Below are 21,987 nucleotides of genomic sequence, written 5' to 3' on the forward strand. Positions count from 1 at the left end.
ACAGTGTTTGTCTTCACCTAGTGTATGTTGGAATGCATCGTCAGGGTTTACATTCATCCATGTCCTTGTACGTTCATTTTTAAGTCCCTGCCCACCGTGAACTAAAACGACTGTGGAGGAGCACGCAGGAGGGGCGTGTGTGTGTGCAGTCTCTGCCCTGGGATGCCCCGCTTGCAGGGCCATCCTCCCAGGAGGCGGGTATGGGCTGTGGAAACTCTGGTTCTGTGGGTCAGGAGTGCTAAGTGGCCCTGCCGTTTGCCAGACCTTCTCCGGAGCAGAGGCTCCCAGGTGAGATAGAGGTCAACACCCACTCTCTAAGGAATCCTTTCAGGGTTCCCGGGGGAGGGCCCACTTGGTCCGCACCAGGCCCCAGAACAATGGAGGGTGTGAGGCTGTTTATTGTTCAAAGTCAGCGGAATTAGCAGAGACTTCAGCTCACTCAATACCTAAGATCCAGCCACCCTCCAGAAACCCAGCCTTCTCCAAGTGACACAAATTGTTCTCAAATCTCTTATTAGCGATGCTCTTAACTGTTGAAAGATCACAGGCCATGGGGCAGACAAAGCCCAGAGACTGCAGAGGGCAGCGGTGGCAGCTTCCAGAACAGGCAGCCTCACAGGCTGCGGATGGGGGGTGGGGCGGGTGGTTCCCTGGGTGTCTGGGGAGGACATACAGCTCGGCCAATTGTGCTGAGATGCACGGGACACCGCAAGCTGGACAGCTGACCGGCCTTGCCTCCCCTTGCCCTATGGTGGGGAGCACTCAGCCCATTTTATAGACTTTTTTAAAAAAATTATTTTATTCAAGTATAGCTGATTTACAGTGTGTGAATTTCTGTGTATAGCAAAGGGATTCAGTTATATATATATATATATATATATATATATATACACATATATATATATAAAATACTCTGTTTCATATTTCCCATTATGGTTTATCACAGAATATTGAATATAGTTCCCTGGGCTCTACAATAGGATCTTGTTGTTTATCCATCATGAAATAGTTTGCATCTGCTAATCCCAAGCTCCCAGTCCTTCCCTCCTCTACCCTCTTCCCCCTTGGCAACCACAAGTCCCATTTTACAGATTTTTTTAAAGGGAGTTCAGAAAGATGACAAAGCTCTGAAAAAAGCATCACCCATTTATCCTTCAGCTTCTCAGGTGTCTCAGTGGTAAAGAATCCTTCTACCAATGCAGGAGACGCGAGTTCAATCCTTGAGTGGAGAAGATCCCCTGGAGAAGGAAATGGCAGTCCACTCCAGTATTCTTGCCTGGAAAAATCCCATGGACAGAGGAGACTGGTAGGCTACAGTTCTTGGGGTCGCAAAGACCACTCGGCCACGACGTGACTGAATAACTGAGCACAATGCATTCATCCACCTATTTAAAGATACTTGCTGCAGTCGTATGCGTTGGGCACTGTTCTAGGTGCTGAGGATATGATGTCAAACCCAATAGACAAAAATAGTTGACGTCAAGGAGCTTACATTTTCTGGGTGAGTGCAAACTCAAGACATGATATCAGGCGGTACTGAGTAAGAGGCAGGAAGGAGGTGAGGATCAGAGGTGGAGAGCTGAGGGGACGGCTCAGCAGACATGGTGTGTGCGCCTCTCGCATCCCTCTTGTGTGTGAATTTCGTAGGTGGGCTGCATCGGTGTTGTTTTCTGGTGGTGACTCTCTATAGCTGTGCCGGCTGTCTAAGAAAAAATTATTTTTGACCAAAACCCAATAATAATAATAACTCCCACCTCTTGGGTACCTGGAGAAACTGGGGAAGCTGAGGGTTAACAGCCCTTCAGGCTGACCATCTGGGATCAGAGATCGGCTCCAAGTGTGACCTTACTTAAATTTCATAACTGCTCTGTGCCTCAGTATCTGCATCTGAAAAATGGGTTCACAGTGGTGCCTCTCTCCTCTGGTTGGTGTGAGAAGATGTTTATAGACAGGAGTCCAGCCTGTGCTCTTTGCTTTTTGTTGTGATGACTTTGGAAGGCTGTGGAAAGCTCTGGGCTGCTCTTTCATGAACGTGGAGTGTTGCTTTATGTAATCCTCCCAGAGCTGAGATTTCCTGATTGACAGGACCCAGAAGGTGTGGGGGATTCCTCCTTTGGATTTGCAGAGAGATGGGATCCAGCTCTTGGACTCCAGGGCTGCTGGCAGCTCAGCTCCACAGGAACCACAGTGTGTCTGTCCCCCTGCCGTCTCGTAGAGAAACCAGAGCTCAGAGTCCTCCCTGTCCCGGGGTCAGAATGTCAGAGGGTCCCTGAGCCAGCCAGGGGTCCTGCTGCACGTCCAAGCCTGCCCCACTTTCCTTGTGCCTCAGCCTCAAGGTTTGTCCCAGCAAAGACCGGCTTGGTATTTCCAGAAAACATTCTTCTCTTCCTTAAGAACAGAGCCCAGTTTATCACAAACCAGAAGCTCAGGCGTCAGGCCCTGGAAAGTATGGAGGAGGGGATTGGTGGTCTTACTTTTGGTGGCGGAAAGGAGTGGAGGCAGCACACCCATAGGACCGCTCTTGCTTTATGGGAGAGAAAACTGGGCTTGAGAAAGGAAAAGTGACTCAGACTCACAGAGAGCGGCAGGGCTGGCTTGGGGCTGCGTCTCAGAAATTCTCCTAAATAACAGAGTTCCATCTTGCAACTCGGTATTGCCTGCCTGGCTCCCCAGCCCTGCCCACCTGTGGAGCCAGACCACCTGGGTTCACATCTGACCTCGCTGCCTCACTTATCCAACCTGTAAAATGGACACAAAAGTGATGCCTGCACGGCAGGGTCATTGCCACAGTGAACTGAATGAAGCCACATGAGGTTTCCCAAACAGTGCCTGACTTGCTAGATATCCTGTGTTAACGTTCATTAATGGTTGTTGTTCAGTCACTAAGCCGTGTCTGATTCTTTGCAACCCCATGGACTGCAACACGCCGGGCTCCCCTGTCCTTCACTATCTCCCTGAGTTTCCGCAAATTCATGTACATTGAGTCAGTAATGGATTGCAATTTACAAGGCAGTGAGGGGCAGTGAGACATCAGAATTACTTCAAACAAATAACTGGAATGTATGTTTCAAAGTCATCAAGACTTGATCATTTTTTTAAGAAGATTTTAGAAGTTTTGTCAGAACTGTTTTCGGAAGACATTTTTGTATTCTGTTTTCTCAATGCGTTTACTAAGAAAGAGAAGGCTGTGTGCTGAGACCAGGGATTCTTGTGCAAGTCAGGGTCTCGGTTCAGAAACTGTTCAGAGCTGTCCAGTTCATTCTCTTGGTTTTGCCAGTGGGGTGGGGTGGACAGAGAGGCCGAGGGGTGGGGGTGGGGCACACAGGTTAACGAGGGAGGGGCTCCTTCACGGTCCTTCAGGCAGACCACCTCAGGGGACCGAGCAGAGCCAGAGCACCCAGTACATCTGCCTCACCAGGCCTCAACCCGAGTGTCTGACCGATGGAGGTAATGCTTCTGTATAGACGAGGTGGCCCCTGGACCACTGCAGGCTTTCACCCAGTGCGGGTGCTGATTAAGGACAGACAAACCTCTGAAGTCCCCAGCATGCCAAGTGCAAGCTCATGAAGGAAGTTGAGTGTATAAATTGAGGCTCAGATCAGGGGACCGCCTGGGAGCAGGTAGAATGTGCTGAAGCTGGATTCCACGCCCGATGCAACCCCCTCCGAGTCTCTGGGGTGGGGTCGGGCATCTGTACCATCGGAGCTCTCGGGGACCAGAAAGGACAGGCAGGGCTGGGACCCACCGGGCCGGGGGGATGGGAGGTAGAGGTGGGACGAGCAGGAGACAGAGTCTCTGGGGCGGACGTGAGCCAAATGGTGAAGGGGAGAAAGATGCAAGACCCCTGCCGCCTGCCCCCACCTCCCCTTCCCCCGGCCTCTCTCATCTCCACCTCCTGCCCACCCCACTTATCTCCTGATTCTCAGCTGCTGCTCCGCAGGTCTCCGAGGCTTTCTCCTCCTGTCCATCTGTCCCCCCTCCCCAACCATTCTCCTCTCTCCTCCTGTGTCCCAGGCCAGCCACACAGCCGGTCCTGCGATACCGCCTCCTTCCTGGCCTTCGGTCCAGGCTTTGATGCCGGAGGTGTAAGGTTGCTGCAGCCTCGGAGGGAACTAGGCTCCTGAGGAGTTGCTCTTACTGGGTCACCGAAGCAGCAGCAGCGTGGGAGGCTTTGCTAAAGCAGCAAGTGCCTGGAATCCCCCTCCTTGGGGCATGTGAGACACAGGTGGCGGGGCTTCCAGGCCATGCTGAGAACCTCTGTCCCAAGGCATGTTCGGCTGGACCCTCTGTCCAAGCTGGACAAGGACCTAGGAGGGTCAGTGCAGTCCCACTGGGCTGCAGGATGCATGGTGATTTGAAGAGTCTGCTAAGAAGTGGGGCAACAATGCCTGCCCAAGAGTGAGGGAGGTGACATGGGGAGGCCCCCCGGGAGCTGCAGGGGCTGTGGGTCTGTCCCCGTCCCACCTAGTGCTTCCCCGGTCATGCGCAGGACGCGGACACTTGCTGCCTGCACCGCTGGACGGCACTGCTCCACAGGAAGGAACCAGGCTGGGTATTGAAGTGGGCACGAGCTGGAAGGCGCACTGCTCATTGTCTGTGTTGGGAAAGGGGAGACAATTTCCCAGCAAGGGCCTGGGGCAGATGAGGTCTTAGCGGGGGAATCTGAGGAGCTTGAGTCACTTGGAGACGAGATGTGGCTGAAATGCAGGAGATAAAGCAGAGCGGGGCTGTTGGTTCCTGAGTCTGGGTGCTGAGTCAGTTGACAGCAAAAACAAAGTGAATAAAATTCCTGACCTGTATTTTCAAAGCACCTTTCAATCCCCTCTGCTGTGAGCTGGATGCTCTAAGCCCACTTTGTTTTCTTACTTATTTTCTTCTTCTTCTTATTTTACTTATTTGTGTTTCTCCACTGTGTCGAATGGCATGTGGGATCTTAGTCCGTCGACAAGGGATCAAACCTGAGTCCCCTGCAGTGAAAGCAGTTTTAACCACTGCGCCACCAGGGAAGTCCCTCTGAGACCACATTTAGGGGTGAAGCAAGAAAAGCCGTTAGTGATTCCAGGACCCGAGTTCACATGCACGCTGTGCAGCCACTTTCTCAGGTCTGCTCCGAGCTGCCTCTCAGGGGTCCCTGGAAGGGCTTTAGGAGGACACGGTGACCTTTAAGCGGTGCAAAGGGTCACAGTGCTGGGATGTGCCCCAGCCTTTTCACAGAAGGAGAAAATGGGGCCCAGAAATAAAGACGGGCTCCTGGTCATGCAGTTAGTGGGGCACAGGCCCCATCGCCACCTCCCTGACCCCCCGAGAGACCCCCAACCCCGGCTCCCAGGTGGCGGGCACACACACACACACACACACCTCTGGCAGTGGGAACTCACAAATGCCTGAGATGCCACCGGGTGTGCGGAAGGGGTGGGATCTTATATTCCAAATGATTTTTTTTCTTTTGAATGTAGACATCTGGCGTCCTATAAATAAAATTGAAAATGTAAATATTGTAAAACTCATTAGAGAGTGGTTTTCAGTTTGCTGAGAGCACGGGTCAGCTGCGACCCCACTGCGCCGTGGTGGGAAAGCCACCCCACACGCCGGCGTTCCAGCACCGCACGTCGTCCCGGTATCCCCCGGCTGGCCAAGCGGAGCTGAGTCTGACGAATAAACATTAAACCGTGGGTCGGTTGTCTCCTATTTATTAACTCGCATTAACAGTTTTCAAGAACTACATAAAAACCTTTCTGCTTTCATTTAATACACAGGGAAAAAAAATACATCATGAAGGGAGAATATCACATTTTCTGTCGTAAGAACACGGTTCCGGTGCGCACCGATCGAGCCCCAAGACGTGCACTCGGCCAGATTCCTAATATCAGGTTTACAGCACTCTTCAAAAGACGTTTTCTGTCCGAGACACATTAAACAAGCTTTATTTAATAACGCTCGATTTGACTTATCCAATTTAAACATTTGCTCTGATCAGCAACCATTTGATCCTGCCTTCGTTTCAGGCAGCAGAATAATTTCTCTGGGTTATTTTTCTTTGGTGCAAGGTTGATCCCGGAGGCAGAATAACTTCTCTCAAATTCTGTGTGTTTCTCTAATTCGTGCTGCGAGTGGAAAGGGATAGAGCCATAAAAAGCCTGTGCTGAAGGCTGCTTTTATAATGTTTACGTTGCTCGTCCTCACGTCTGTCTGGCTAAAGACAGGCGATATCATTTAAAAGACCCCTCCTAGCCCGATAATTAGGAGAGACCTTTTTCTTAACTTAGAGCATCAGAACATGAAGAAATTCTCAACTTGGCAGTCTTTGCGGGAATATATTTTGCCATCTGCCATCTACTTGCCCCCACTCAGGGATTTTTTTATCAGTGGAGTGTACCAACCGAATGGTTATCCATTAAAAGTCAAAGAATTTAAGACAGTGAGGGGGAAGAGAGAGTTTAATATCTTAATTCACTGTTTTAAAAGAGGAAATGCCGCTTTGATTCTACTGTCCCAGGGGTTATTTCATATAGCTCTTTAGATTACTGCTATTACTCCTGTTATGATTTTCCTATCATGATATTAAAGCACAAATCATCTTTTTTTAGGGTTCATATTTGCATGCCGCCCTTTACAAATATCCAGCTCGAAGCCGGTAGCCCCGACTCCCGCCTGTAGGTATGGTAAAGTCATTCATAAGGACAGAAACCTCTGACAGCTCCACTCCCCCAGAGCAGCGCAGGGTAAGTTGGCCAGAAGGGAGGGTGGGAGCCCCCCTGGCCGTTATCTGAGCGACCTCCGGGCAGGCATCTGCTCCCAGGCCCAGAGGGGGGTCTTTGTCGGTGAAAGGAGCATTTGCAGGGCCGGCCAGCGCCTGGTTTATGGACCTGGCCGGTGGGAGAGTGCACCCCGCCCAGCCTGCATCCAGGCCTGAAGTGTTTACCCCTGGGGTGATTTACATCACCCAGGTGTTCATTCGGGGAAACATCTCGGCTCCGAGCTGACACGGTGATTGCCCTGGAGTTGCAGACTTCGGCATTCTTCTGTTCGTAACGTCTGGGGGCCAAAGAGATTTTTAAAAACAGAAAGTCCTGGCCCAGAGTGGTTCGTGTCCTGGGGTTTTCACACAGGAGGGCCGAGGGACGTCTGAGCCCGGTGCCCCTCGCCCTTCCCCGGGTGGAGGAAATTCTCGTCGCCCAAACTGCGGCCCTCCCCACCCTCCTGCAGACCCCTGTCCTCCGCAGGCTGCTCTGGCCTTTCTGTAGCTGCGGACACGCCGCATCAGGCTTCCCCACTGCTGTTAGCATCCCGGGGCTCCCCAAACCAAAAGTGTTCTCCTCAGTCAAGATGCGGGAGATGCGGGTCTCTGGGAACACAGACGTGTCCTTGAGAAAGACCAGAGCTGGTGTGCATTTGTTCCACACGGATCCACCTCTGCTGGTGCTGACGTTTTGAAGACTCGTTCCGTAGGCACTCCTTTCACACCAGAAGCCTGTTCTGTGCTTGCTGCTCACATTTTGAGGCAGGTGGTGCCGTTGCCGTTTTGACCTGTGTTTGCACTGAGGGTTCCTAACGCCTGTACCGGGGTAGCCTTGTGCCGTCCTAACACCAAATTAAAATAAGCCCCGAGGAATCGAGATTTTGTTTGTTTTTCAAAAGCACATATTTAAAATGTTGTTTTATCGAACCCATCCCACCCCTATTTTGAAAGAGTTGGGACATATATTACATGTCCTTTTTTACACTTGTATCCATTATTTCTCCAGCCATTGCTGATAACTGATGAGGAAGAAAATAAGTGTATTTCTGCCACATGGAAATACATATTTGTGTAGGAGACAGACAAGGACAATTATGGGGAAATTGAGAATGCTTCTTGTCTTTTTGTTTTCATTTTTACAAATACCTCTTTCTCTGGTCCGGAGAATGCTCAGTTGATTCTTAGAGCTGGTCTCAATTCAGCTGTTTCTCTCTCTCCTTGACAACGTGTCTCCCAAACCCATCATTTTGCCTCTTTATGCAACCTGCAGATAGAAAGCATTTGGTCAAATGCTGGGGGCCATCAGATCTGGGTTAGCAAGTGATAGAATTCCTTCTGCTCTGACCTCTGTGTTTAAAAGAGTCTTTTCAGCCAGTGATTTGTGTACTAACAAATTCATAGAAGCACTCACATTTCTCCTATCTGTACCCCTTTCTTCCAAATTATAGATATGTAAACCTCCCCAACACAGAAAAAGATCACTGATTTGCTGTGCTAAACTGGGAGATATTTTCACCACCAGCAACTGTTTAAAATTCCCACCCCTGGAGTGAGGGGGAAAAAAATCCATCAATAAAACAAACTTTGATTTCCAAACGTCAGGCTAAATGACCACGGACCCGCTTGGGAAAAGGTTGTTCTCTGTGACTGCTCACAGCCTAATATTGAGAACAGTGGAAAATGTCACACTGATCATAAGAAAAAGAGCCAATGTGTAAAAGAACTAATTTTTCCATCGCTATGGACCTCTTAATGGTGTGCATTTGTGAATCTCTGGTGTGAATCTAAGATGCCTCAACACATGCCTGTTTTGAATGTGGGCGCATGAAAAGACGCGTGTCCACAGTCTGTTTTAACAAACTGCCTGAGAATTCTACCCACTCTGCAGGGCATCAATGCCACTAAGAGAACAACGTCACTAAACTACCAAACTCATTTATTTTAAACTCCGCTGAAACAGCTCCCCCAAAGCAGGTGACTATCGAAAGATTTTTTTTTTTAATTCTAAATAACAAGAGAGATAAAAGTGAATGTCATTCTATGAGGTCTGAACGTTAAAATGTTAAGAGAGAGTTAACCAGGGTCTGGTAAATGGCTAAACAGATTAGTAGCCTTACTTTTTAACATATAAACATCTGAAACCCGTTTCCTGTTTAAGAAGAAGAAAAAAAAAAAAGTCTAGGTGGATGACCTCGGGCACTTTTTTTTGATTAACAAATGTGAATTGTACATCATGGTGGAAAAAAAAAAATGGCCCACGCTTGGTGGTCTTTCTCCAGTCTGTATACGGGAGAGAGAGAGAAAAAATACAAAAATAAACGTTACCTTCTCACTTTCCGGGTGGGCAATGCCATTTCTGCAGTGGCGTCCAGGGCTCTGGCAAATGTTAAGGCTGTCACTGCGGACGGAATCCCTGTGGTCTGCGAGCCTCCGGAGAGTCCGAAGAAAAACATTCTCCGCATACTTGCTGGCGGGTCCTATCTCCAGGCCCTGGCCCGGCCCTGCAGGCTCGTGTCACCGGGCCGGCCGCTGGGACACACTCATCTGACCCCACGCCTCCCTCGCGGCTAGACCTGCAGCGGGGTGCCAGCCGGACCGGTTCACTGCCGCAACCCAGAGGACACACGGAGTGGAGTCAGCCTCCGGGACCAAGCGCCAGCTGCAGTCTGTTCAGCCGAAAAGAGCTTAGCGGTTCTGACACATTCTGACAAGATACATTTTATAGGGTTTGTGCTAAAATTTGATATTGGAAGTGGGGATTCCAATTTTATGTCTCGGATAATAACAATAACAGCTGGGACCTTTAAGAAATGTGTGTATTCCTCCCATTAAGAGTCACATAATAAAAACTATTTATGTCAAACACCTTATAAGGGAAAGATTTAGCCTGAATGTCAATATAACATATAATACTTTTTTATATTCAGATTAAAAAAAAAATCTGGGGAAAAAAATCCATTATCAATGTTAACTATTAGTTTTGACTTAGACCAGTGGATATGTGGTGGTTTTAAAAATCTAAAGTTGGCATCTTCTTGCTTTAATTTGCAAAGTCATTGAAGCGCCTCTTTTTGGTATTATTTCTGTATATATTAGAAGAAAAAAAAACAAAAAATGCTGATACATCTTTTTTTCCTTCAAGTCCTTCTGATGAAAAGATACAAAAGAAGGACACAGTTTTATGTGGCTTGATTTGATTTTGATAATTTCCAAGCCTGCAATAAAAAGAGTCGCTGGCCCTTACTCATCGGTGCTGTTTTTGTTCTCGGAGAGCAGCCGTGGCTTCGGGTCCAGGCTGGCGGCCCGAGCTCTCCTCATTCTGCTGGACAAACGGGGCAGCAGCTCAGATGGACTTCTTCCTCGGGAAAGGAATCTTGACATCTCGGCTCAAGGCAACGTCTGCAGCCAGATTTCAAAGGGGCTTCCACTCGACTCTGGCTTCCCTGGGGTCATCACACCGACACGCTCCCAGGGGAATGAGCCTACTGCCAAACCGACCAGGATTCTCGCCCGGGCCGGTCACTTAGAAATGGCTGCGCGGCCCTGCTAGGCCGGCTTGTTAGGAAACCCCAGCTTCCTTCCTATCTCATCTGCTTAGACGAAGAGCAGAACCTGATTGGGATGAGAAGAGAACCCCAATTAGCAAAGCCAAGAGACGGCCATCCGTCCTGCACCCACATCCCTGGGTCAGGTCCGCATGTTTTTTTTTGACTCATGGACTCGTGTGACCGCGGGTTAATGAGAAAAGCCCATGGTGGCGGGAACCATCATCCAGGCTCGCTGAGCCCCTACCCTGGCCCCCAGCGCCTCCTTGACAGGATGGCACCCCTGTCCATGGAAGGATGAAGAGCCCATGGGGACCAATGCAGAGCCCCCTGCTCCTCAGGTCCTGTTGGAACCAGCTGACACCAGCCTAAACTCGGCCAAATGCCAGCTGAATTTCTTTTGTTATTAAGTCACAACTTGAATGTTACAGCCCCTGAGTGAACACAATCTTAAAAAAAAACTTCCTACAAAGCCTCTCCCTTCTCTTCTTTGTCAGAAAGTTGCTTCAGCCTAAATAGAAGCCATTTCCCTTTTCTTTTTAAAGGAGAGGGTCACCAGGTGCCCCCTGGGGTCCTCTGCCAGCTTCACCCTCCAGTACCAGCACTAATAAAGGCCACACCCCTGTGTTGGTGGCCATATTCCACGCGCTGATTTAATGCTGGCTTCACGGCTGCTATCAGAGAGAAGTGTGCTCCCAGCCAGGACTGCAAGGGCGTCTGAAGACACGGTGAACATTTGAAATTAAAAACGTGCAAGTCCAGAGGATGCTGCAGACACTCGGAACACCAGCTTCACCCACCTCGTCTCCCATCTTCTCAGTGACCCTCACGGTAGCCATCATCACCCACACGTGACACGGGGACGCGGAGAGACAGGAAGATGGGTACCCAGGGAAGCTCGGCAGTGCTCAGGGATGCCTGGTCAGAGCCAGCCTTTGACGGGACCTGTTAGATGCTAAACATCTTCCCTGCAGTCTATTGGCTTCAGGGAAAAGTTTACTTGACCCCCTCTGTAACCCCAGGGCCTTCCCAGGTGGCACTGGTGGTAAAGAACCCGCGTGCCAATGCAGGTGACATGAGACACGGGTTTGATCCCTGGGTGGGGAACATCCCCTGGAGGAGGGCATGGCAACCCACTCCAATATTCTGGAAAATCCCATGGACAGAGGAGCCTGGCGGGCTGCAGTCCATGGGGTCACAGAGTCGGACATGACTGAAGCAAATTAGCACCCATGCACGTCACTGCAGGAGCCAGGCTTTCTTATCGCGTGCATCTCCTAGAAGAGGAAACAGACAGAGAGGTCAGTCCATCTCTGAAGACCAGAGTGCTGGAAAGTGACAGAGGCGTCCCGCAGAGCCCGGGCTGCAGCCCCTGAGCTGTCACATCAGGTCCAGTGTCAGCTGTGAAAGCCCAGGTCACAAGCTAGCCCGTCACCTGGGTGAGTGGCTTCACCAGCTGGAGCCTCAGTTTGCTCACCTGTGAAGTGGGGCTGGAATGGGCCCCACCTTGGAGAGCTGTTTCAGGCTCACACGAAACAGTCCAGGGAAAGTGCACAGCACGTCGGAGGCACCGCACAGTCACCGCGTGCAGACCTGGGGGGTGGAGTCTCAGCCCAAGGCCTGTTCTATGTTCTCTGAGCGGCTGCGGGCTACACAGCTTGTGTCGGGGACCCATCTGGGAAAGCTGGGCCACGTCCTCAAATACCAGGAGAGCAACGTGCCCGGGCGGCAGGCAGCATGGTTCCCACATCAGCCAGGCCTCAGCTGGGCGGTCCAGGTCTGCCCCATGGAAGAGCTGGCTGGCAGCAGGTGCCCTGGGGTACAAGGAAGGATGTGCAGGGCCCCCTCCTCACTGGGGGCAGCACATGACATTATCACAAGACAGCACGAGAGATCCACAGGCCCCCTGCCCGCTCACCAGCCTTTCGCTGCCCCGGCTACACTCTGGCTTCTGTCGAATCTGTTTGGATGGTCAACCCCCACCAGAGGCCCCTTCCTTCTCCACCCTCTTCAGACACATCAACGGCCGCACAGACAGCCCCAGGAACAATAAACAGCCTCACATCCCGAAGCTGGCTCTGCTGGAGGCCTGGGGGCTTCCCGACACTGGCTGGGCAGCATGGCTCTCGGAGGCTTGGGGGGTCCAGCAGAGCCAGTTGAGAGCCTGCTTCTGCCTCTGACGAGCTGTGTTTGTTCAGGCAAGTAGCTTGCCCTCTCGGGATCCCACTTTCCCTGATTGCACAAGGGCAGCAGGGATGGGCAAAATGTTGGCTTGCAATAAATAATCAATTGCTGTTTTGCTGTTCAACACAGACCATGAAAGGAAAACACCCGAATGGATTGAGAGCAGTAGATTTTTTTTTTAACAGGATGCCACCCCCTTACATGAGAGGCTAGAAAAAGAGTAGACTGTAAGACCCCAGGGACTGGCTCAGTAGTATACCAGGAAATCCCACCATCAGGAAACCTGGGTTTGGGTTTTTTTTATTTGCTGCTTAGCTGCAGCACGTGGAATCTTCCTTGCAGTGTCTGAGATCTTTCACTGTGGCGCGGGGCTCAGAATTTGTGGCATACAGGCTTAGTTAAGCCCCTTGGCATATGGTGTCTTAGTTCTCTGACTAGGGATTGAACCCACATCCCCTGCATTGGATGGAAGAGTCTTAACCACTGGACCACCAGAAAGTCCCTGGTTTGCTTTTTGCCACTCAGCTGCTGTGCCACCCTGGGCATATTACTTACCAAGTCTGGTCTCCTTTCCCCATCTGTAAGTGGTGATCCGTAAGGTTGCCTCCTACCTTCTTCCTTTAACTACCAACTTAAATCTTCGGCCTCCAAGAAATCGCCTTAATAAACACACTGTTCTTCAAGGTGCTAGAATGTTCTTAAAGTACCCACACATATATATGATTAAAATGATGGCAACATTTTCAAATACAAAAATCTTAAAATAATAGAGTGGTGGGGTTGTGGGTGATTTGTTTTTCTGTAATTTGTTGTTGTTGTTCAGTCGCTCAGTCATGTCTGACTCTTTGCAATGCCATGGACTGTAACCTGCCAGGCTCCTCTGTCCCTGGAATTCTCCAGGCAAGAATACTGGAGTGGATTGCCATTTCCTCCTTCAGAGGATCTTCCCAGACCAGTGATCGAACCTGTGCCTCCTGCATTGGCAGGTGGATTCTTTACCACTGAGCCACCAAAGTCTTGTATCTTCTTAACTTTTTCTGTGGATTTCTTCTTAAATACATATAGCTGTGACCGAACCCCTCGACTCTCAGACATAATCCTGTGGAAATGCCCCTGGACATTTGCCTCCAAAGTGAAAGGACCACAGACTTTTACTGTGGGAAGTGGACTTCATGGGAAAAGGCTTTTTTTTTATTATTATCATGAGTTCTTTGGAGGACATTAGCTTTCATATTAAGGGATTTATTTACAGAAACTATGGGGAGAACATTTCTGTTGATTAAGAACATATGTTAAAAAAAGAGAGAGAAAGGAAGAAAAAAGAAAAAGCACAGATTGTCACATCAGTATAAGACAATCCTGGAAGTGTACTATCTCTTAAACCCACACCTGTGAGTGGTGGAGGGAGGTGGCCTGAGCTAAACCACAGATGTCAGGGCTGCACGTGGGGACTCCTCTCATCCAGGGCCCTTGTGTGCAGTGCGCACACAAGCCTGGGGGTCTGGCTGAAGTGCAGGTTCAGATGAGCAGGTCTGGATGGTACTGAGCTTGTCCCTCATCAGCCAGCACCCAGGGATGCCCAAGTCACCTGGTTCAGTCTGTGAACCGCTCAGGGTGGCCGGGTTTAGAGCAGACCGACCGTGGGCTTCACCTGCTTGGCGGGGGTGGCTGCCCAAGCTCCTCCATTGGGAGCAAGAGTTCTCGACCTGGACCACACTTTAGAGTCACCAGGGGAGAATTTGAAAAATCCAGTGCCTAGGCTGCACCCTAGACTAATTAACTCAGAATCCTTGGGGGTGTGGCCCAGGCATCAGGTTGCTTTCAAAGCACCCAAGCACCCCAATGTGCAGCTGGCTCTGAGGATGGCTGGTTTAGACACTGCCTCCCTCAAGGCTGGGGAGGAGGGAGTGAAGATGGATTGGTGATGTCTGTCAGGGGGAAGGGAGCGGAAGATCGATTGGTGATGTCTGCCAGGATGCCAGCATGGTGGAGAAGGATGAGGGACTTAGCATCCCTCAGGGCTAGGTGCCAGGTCTGCAGACTCTTGCCTACAGAGCCCAGCTTTTATTCCAGGATGACACACAGGCAGAGGTCCCTGTCTGAAGTACACTCCTCAGGACATAGTGTTCAGGCTTCTGGTGCATTGCTTGGCTGTGATTGGTTGGGCAGGGTTGAACGTTGACCTTCTGGGTCAGCCATGGTGGAAGGGGACAGGTTGCATGAGCAGGAGGCCGTGAGAGGTTGAGCCATGACTTGAATATCACCCCAAAGACAGGTTGGGGAGTGGGGTACATTCATGTAAGCCCCAATCTTAGGGATCCTGGAAGTTTGCCAGGAAGGATAAAGACCCCAGTGGGTTGCCCACATCCCAGTCAGGCCATCCAAAGCAAGAACGTGATTGAGGAATTCGGTGTTTCTCCATATGCACTGACGGTAGGGTCAGAATAGAGGCCATCTCTGGGGAGGGTTTAGGCTTTGAAGGAGCAGGTCTTCTGGCTGGGGGCCCTGGGTGCTGGTGTATACCTTGTATTGAGGTGTACAATCATGTAAAACCATCAAGCTATAAATTTAAGACTTGTACACTTTCTGTACTTCCCTGGATATAAGTTAGTGAAAGGGGTTCATTCGTGTCTGACTCTTTGCGTCCCCATGGACTGAACAGTCCATGGAATTCTCTAGGCCAGAATACTGGAGTGGGTAGCCTTTCCCCTCTCCAGGGGATCTTCCCAGCCCAGGGATCGAACCCAGGTCTCCTGCATTGCAGGTGGATTCTTTACCAGCTGAGCCACAGGGGAAGCCCAAGAATACTGCAGTGGGGAGCCTATCCCTTCTCCAGCAGATCTTCTTGACCCAGGAATTGAACCAGGGTCTCCTGCATTACAAGCGGATTCTTTACCAACTTATCAGGGAAGCCCTATGGATGTAAGTTAAACACCAAGAAAAAAGGAAAAGAAATTAAAGGCAAGAAATGTAAATCTATACAATAAGTAAAATGTTCCAAAAGAATGTAGAAACACACAAATAGAAGTGATTTTTTTTAACTTTGTATTTTATATTGGAGTATAGCCAATTAACAGTGTCGTGATAGTTTCAGGTAGACAGCAAAGGGACTCAGCATAGGTACACGTGTATCCATCTAGGCTACTACATAACTTTGAGCAGATAAAAAAGACAATTACAAACAAGCCATTAGATGGGGGAAGCAGGGAAACATGACAAAAAATTGTAACAAATCTGAGGCTCAATGAACAGAAAAGAAAGTGAACCAGTAAACCAAATCACATTAAATATACTAATTGTAAATATAAGCACAGCCCTTAGTTAGCACTTTGCTGAATTTCCTTACCTCCTTTTTCGTGATTGAGTACTACTTTTTTGTTGAATTTCATAAAGGCATGGGGATAGCACCATAATCTTTTCAGGGTTTGTCTCAATCTGCTCTGGGCTGGATTAAAGTGTTGAAATTAATCAGGTGATCCTTGAGGACTTGGAGGGAATATTTTTAAGGATCTGAGATCTCAGAGGTCTTGAGCAAGGAGAATCCATGCAATAGCCAGGATGGATTAAGCCAAAGCCTGAACAAGGCTTACAAAGATGTAACTGAAAACAAAATCAATACTAAACTGTAAAGTGGAAATGACATGGCAGCTTTTCCTCCTCCTTTCAATGTATCAAATATCAAATCCATCTTTGAAAATGTAAGAACTGTTTTTCGGAGAAGGGGACTGGAGGAGCCTGTTTTTCCTGGTGAGCTGAATATGGTTTGCATGGGGATGTGGTGTGTGGGTGATGATGGGGCTGAGACGAGGCCCTGGTTTTGGAGAAGAGAAGGAGTTTGGACACTATTGTTATAGGCCAGACTCTCCAGTGCACATGTCTGTGATCAGAAAGAGACAGAGCAAAGGGGACGTGTCAGGTGTGGCAAGGAGTTGTGGGACACTGCCTAGAGAAGCAGGCACACTTACAGGGTCCTGGGAGTCTGGATAGTCGGGGGCAGAGAATTCAGGGTTCCTCAGAGAGGGATCTGGAGAAGGAAATGGCCATCCACTCCAGTATTCTTGCCTGGGAAATCCCATGCACCAAGGAGTGTGGCAGGCTACAGTCCATGGGGTCACACGAGTTGGACACAACTAAGCAACTAAGCTACCACCACCACCAGAAAGGGGTGGCACAGGTAACGTGCCTGGCTCACCTGTTCTCACGGGCATGTTTTTCTGGGGAACATCACTTTCATTCACCGTGAGTTGTGACTTACAAAATGCCCTCCCCAAGAGGGACAGAAAGGCAGTGACAGAAATTTATACCAAGGTGTAAATGACTACCTGCAGGCTCCCTTCCCCAAACCAGGATTGATGAAGAGATTTGGGAAACCCAAAGTGGGCTGGAGAGGGGACAGAGGAGGACTCTCCAAAGCAGGAAGGGTGGGGCCAGGTCAAATCACCACTCACTTTGAAGGGACAGCCCTTACAAGGAGCACAAGGGAAATTCCGGGTCAGCGTTGGTTCTCACCATCAGCATGGAAGATGTGGGTGAATTCATGCATCACTATAGCTTCCGAGGGGCTTCCCTGGTGGCTCAGTGGTAAAGAATCTGCTTGCCAATGCAGGAAATGTGGGCTAGATCCCTGGATCAGGATGATCCCCTGGAGAAAGAAATAACAACCCACTCCAGTATTCTTGCCTGGGAAATCCCGTGGACAGAGGAGCCATGGGGTTGCCAAAGAGTCAGACACAACTGAGCGACTAAACAACAAATTTCTGAGTCCCATTCAGCTGCATGCAGAGTCAGTGTCAGAAGACCGTGAGTCTAATGCAGGTGGCCCACAAGGAGAAATGCTGCCCTGTGAGCACAGGTCCTGGGAGGGGGTGACCCGAGAGCCCAGCCCTGAGGGGAAAATCCTGAAAGGGAGAGGGGGCCCCTCCTCCAGCCGCATTTACTCCTGGGTCACCCAGGACAAGAGTAAATGAAATGAGCAAAGTGACAGGGGCCAGAATTGCTGTAACTGACTGTGGGAGCAGGAGCCCCACCAACAACCTAGGAATCCACTCTGACCTACCCCTTGCCCCTCCCTGAAGCGGACAGCCAGGGGTGTCTGCTCCAATTAAGCATTCCGGAGCAGAGGAAGTAACCACAGGACAGGTTTGGGGACCCACTGGACCCACTTGGGGACAGGACTGAGCTAAGACTCCACTGATGCCCTGAAAGGACCAGTAGACGCAGTGCCATGGCGAGCCTTGGCATCAGCGTCTGTGCCCCGGACTCCCCAGGTATCTGATTGTCTCCTTCCTCCACGTGGTCACCTTGGCGGTCGGCTGTTCTTCCCCACCCAACCTCGCCCCTCCAAGACCTTCTCACATGGCAGCCAGTTGGCGTGCCACTCCCCAGATGTTGGCAATCATCCTCTTGCTTAAAATCCTTCATGGAGGGGAGGTCACCCATACAGGGCTCCAGTTGTGGGGTCTTGGCCCCGCACTGACTTCAGTTGTCCCTTGGCTTGTGGCCGCCTCCCTCCAGCCTCTGCCTTAACACCACCTCTCCTCATCTTTCTCTTCTGTCTCTTATAAGGACACCCGTCCTTGGACTGAAGGCCCACCCAGGCCTGCTTCAGGATGAGCTCAGCGGGAGACCCTGAGCCTAATTACATGCACAGAGAGAAGAGTCAAGATGGCAGAATAGAAGGACATGGAGCCCAGCTCCTGCCAAAGATACAGCCAAAATACATCCCCACATGGAAGAGTTCCTGGAGAATACCTCACTGGACGATGGCAGAGGATACCAGACACCCCGAGGTGCAATAAAGAGCTCCATGTAACCAGCTAGGATGAAAACAAAAAGAGAAAAAGGAATCGGGACGGGACCTGCACCCCCAGGAGGAAGCTGGAAAGGAGAAAAGGTCCCCCTACATGGGGAGCCCCTTTTCGGGAAGGGACCTTAGTGGGGACAGAGGGGGAGTCTCGGAGGCTCAGAAGAGATTGCAGCTGCAGGTTGGTGGCAGCCAGAACAGAGAGAGAGTCACACCACCTCACTGTGGTCCCCAGCCCAAGACTTGAGACTGCTGGTACCTGCGGGGCTGGGGACTGAAACTCAGGCTTCAGAGGACTGACCTGCGGAGAGAACTGGGGTTAGAGACAGCCTGAAAAGGGCCGGACTGTGATGCTGAAACCACACAACTCAGACTGGGACTGGAACCCAGGGGCTGGGAGTCGAAACCACTGTCTTCATTGAAATTGCACACCTGATCTGAGGACTTCGTGAAGCTCTGGTTCTATATGTGTCCCCACAGAAGGAATTCAGTGAGGAACTAAGTGATAGGTAAGAAGTAGATTTATTTAGAGAGATACACACTCCCCAGACAAAATGTGGGCTGTCTCAGAAGGCGAGGGAGTCCCTGAAATACAGGGAGGTTAGCTTCTATAGGCTGGGTGATTTCACAGGCTAGTGAGTGGGGGGACTATTCCAACTATTTTGTGAAGTGCGTATGTTTGTGTGCTCAGTCATGTCCGACTCTTTGCAACCCCATGGACTGTAGCCCACCAGGCTCCTCTGTCCATGGGATTTTCCAGGCAAGAATACTGGAGTGGGTTGAAAGTGGTGGGGATTTCCAGAAGTTAGGCCACCAGCTACTCTTTGGGTTTTGATGGCTGGCCTCGGAATTGTAGATGTGTCATTTAGCCGATGTGTTACAATGAACGTATAATGAAGCTCAGGGTCCCCTGGAAGGCAAATATTCCCCCATCTTGGCCCTAGTAGGTTTCAGATTTTGTCATGTTCTTGATGACTGTCATTCTTTTAAAGCTGTGCCCTGCCACACTTCCCCCATGTCTCAGTACCAGCCACATCTGGGGGTGTTTGCAGAGGAAGCCCAGACGCCATAGAAGCCAAGTGCCCTTACTAACCAGCTTGGCTTGCGAAGGGAGGGGCAGGGCCACCATTAGCAGCCTAGCTTTTGGCATTCTCGTGGCGGGTGGGCACCACCATTGAAACCCCGCTGTTAACGTGCATGCATGGGAAAGGAGTGATGGGGGTAACCTTCCAGTTTGGAAAAACAAAAAGTCTAAAGCCCTGTGCACGCCTGGCCTCTTTGCCCAGCCTCAGGCCTTTGTACCAGGCCTCATCTGGTTCACAGTCCAGTATTGTGCTGTGTTAGTCGCTCAGTCATGTCCGACTCTTTGTGACCACATGGACTGCAGCCCACCAGACTCCTCTTGTCCATGTGATTCTCCAGGCAAGAATACTGGAGTGGGTTGCCATCCCCCCTTCCAGGGGATCTTCTCCACCCAGGGATAGAACCCAGGTCTCCCACATTGCAGGTGGATTCTTTACCGTCTGAGCCACCAGAGGCAGGTGTGGAGGGAGAGACATGGGGACAGGGGTCCTGTGGGCAAAAAGCATCTGTGGGAATAGGCACCAAGCATCTAGGGGTTAGATAGGGTGTCCAGAGCCAGTCTACATAGCGCCTCTGCAGGAATTCTCCAGATGGTGCCCGTCCTGGGCTGACCCAACCCTTCCCAGGGTGAGCAGCTGGGTGACTGTGGTGGGTGGAAGCGCCCACTCTGCTGGGCAGGGAGCAGACCCCACAACTGCTCACAGCAGCCCTGAGATGTGGGGACAGGAAGTGCCAGGATCAGTGGGGCTGTCTCTGGGTAAGGGTTCCACACAGAGCATCCACTTTCTTCTGTCCACCCCCAACCCAGAGTTTGGCCCACAGGGGTCCTTTGCAAAAACAGCTGCAATAGTGAAGCCCCATCTTTCCAGCGGGAGTGGCGGCTCCCCATTGCTTTATGTCATAGCAGTGCTATTTCCTTTTATTATAAATAGGAATTTCACTCAAAGGGGTGCAGCCTAATACCCCTGGCCGCTTTGTACTTTAATCAGAGCTTTCCTGCCGAAAAATGTTTATCTTCCAGCAAAGAGGTGCTAATTTTATCTTGCAAGAGTGGGTATCTGCTTACGTCCCTTCTACCTTCGAGAAAGATAACCCCAAACGCATTATGTCATCTAAATACAGCATCCTTGGAGATCAAAGGGTAATGTACACATCTGCCAAGGTTGATGGAGCGGCCATTGGCGGGCCCTTCCGCCCGGCTGCGTGTGCTCCATTGATAGACGCACTTTGCCATTTCTATGAAAGAAACTCCCAGGCGCTCTGTTTGTGCCAGTTGATTTTGGCGATATTGGGACGTTTTGAAATGAGACTCCAAAATAGATATGCCCTTCTCACCCCTCTATGTAAGCCCGCGCCACAGGAAATGGCACAAGTTCAAATTTTTGTGATGGAAGCAACTCAGGACCAGATAAGACATATGTCCCTGAGAGGGACATTTTCGTGTTTAAAATAGAGTCAGAATGATCCATAGCCCAGATCCACCTGAGTGTGTTTGCCTTTCGACTCCAGTCCTCCTCCTGATCTCAGTTCAGTGTTTTTCATTTTCTTGGATCCCAGTGCATTATAAAAGAATACATCCCAGCACGCACACACACTTGAAATAAAAGCTCATAAGACGAGATGTAATCTTACGCTATGCACTGCACTGACATGTCTTGTCCATTCCCATCTACCTCTCATCCTTTGCTTCTCAAAGTGTGGTCCCTGGACCAGCAGCATGAGCATCATCTGGGTTAGAAATTCAGAATCAAGGGCCCTGCCCCCAGCTGCACAGTGACCATGTTTGAGAAGCACTGGTCTAGCCTATTCATTTTTTTGAAGCTTTAAATTTTTTAATAACTTCGTTGCAGCTCGCTAAAAGGACTCTCCACTCACCCGCACTTCCTGATCTGGGATTTGACAAACCTGCTTCGGGGCTCTGGAGCCAGGGTACGGAGGGCTTCAGGCAGCTCTATTGTGAGGAGAAATCAATACGTCCTACACCTCTGCCCTGGCGGTCGCTTTCTGCAGACACCCTCCCAGCCTCCAGACTAGAGGGGATGATCTCAAAGCCTATCCCCCACTTCCACGCCCCTGTTGCTGCCTCCTCCTCGGCCTTCTCCTGGGAGACCCTACCACCTCGCACACCCCCAGAGGTCCCCAGTATGCTCAGAAAGACGAAGATTTCCCACTCAATGTGTTTCAGAGGCTTTGTCACCACTTGGAGTTTAAGCCCCTGTGTTCTGTGGAGTTTGCAAAGAATTCTAAAGCTTAGGGGGAGCTGCATAGAGAGTGGCCTACCACAGGCAAGGAGCCTGGCCACTTGGGCCACTTACTATGACCTCGTCTCCCTGGATCCCTCATCGTTAAGGGTCCTCTCAGAGCCCTCAGACCCAGGAGGGCCTCTGGGGCAGGACAGCTGGTGGGCGACGCGGGATGAAGGAGGACAAGAGGGAAGGAAGCATCAGATGTCATGGGGAAAGGCTGACTCCCGCCTCCTAGATTTAGAGTTGAGAATAAAACCAAAAGTCCTGGAAGCTCCTCAGACACCCTCACAGGGAAGGGCGATTGTCTTCCTCAGCTCAGGGTGGCTTGCTATTGTTGTTCAGTTGCTCAGTCGTGTCTGACTCTGCAACCCCATGGACTGCAGCAAG

General features: G+C 50.4%; 2 long non-coding RNA genes across 2 annotated transcripts in view; one reads left to right on the plus strand and one right to left on the minus strand.

The window, feature by feature from the left end:
- Positions 1-21,987, plus strand: part of LOC113875455 — a 248,746-nt gene that overhangs the window by 60,941 nt on the left and 165,818 nt on the right. The gene's annotated exons all lie outside the window — the stretch shown is intronic.
- Positions 5,675-10,345, minus strand: LOC113875454. The gene is made up of 2 exons (XR_003506247.1): positions 9,065-10,345; positions 5,675-8,003 (listed from the first exon to the last, which is right to left on the minus strand). It is a non-coding gene; the product is annotated as an uncharacterized LOC113875454 (long non-coding RNA).

This window comes from Bos indicus x Bos taurus, chromosome 18 (assembly GCF_003369695.1).
Source record: "Bos indicus x Bos taurus breed Angus x Brahman F1 hybrid chromosome 18, Bos_hybrid_MaternalHap_v2.0, whole genome shotgun sequence".
Classification (NCBI taxonomy): Eukaryota; Metazoa; Chordata; class Mammalia; order Artiodactyla; family Bovidae; genus Bos; species Bos indicus x Bos taurus.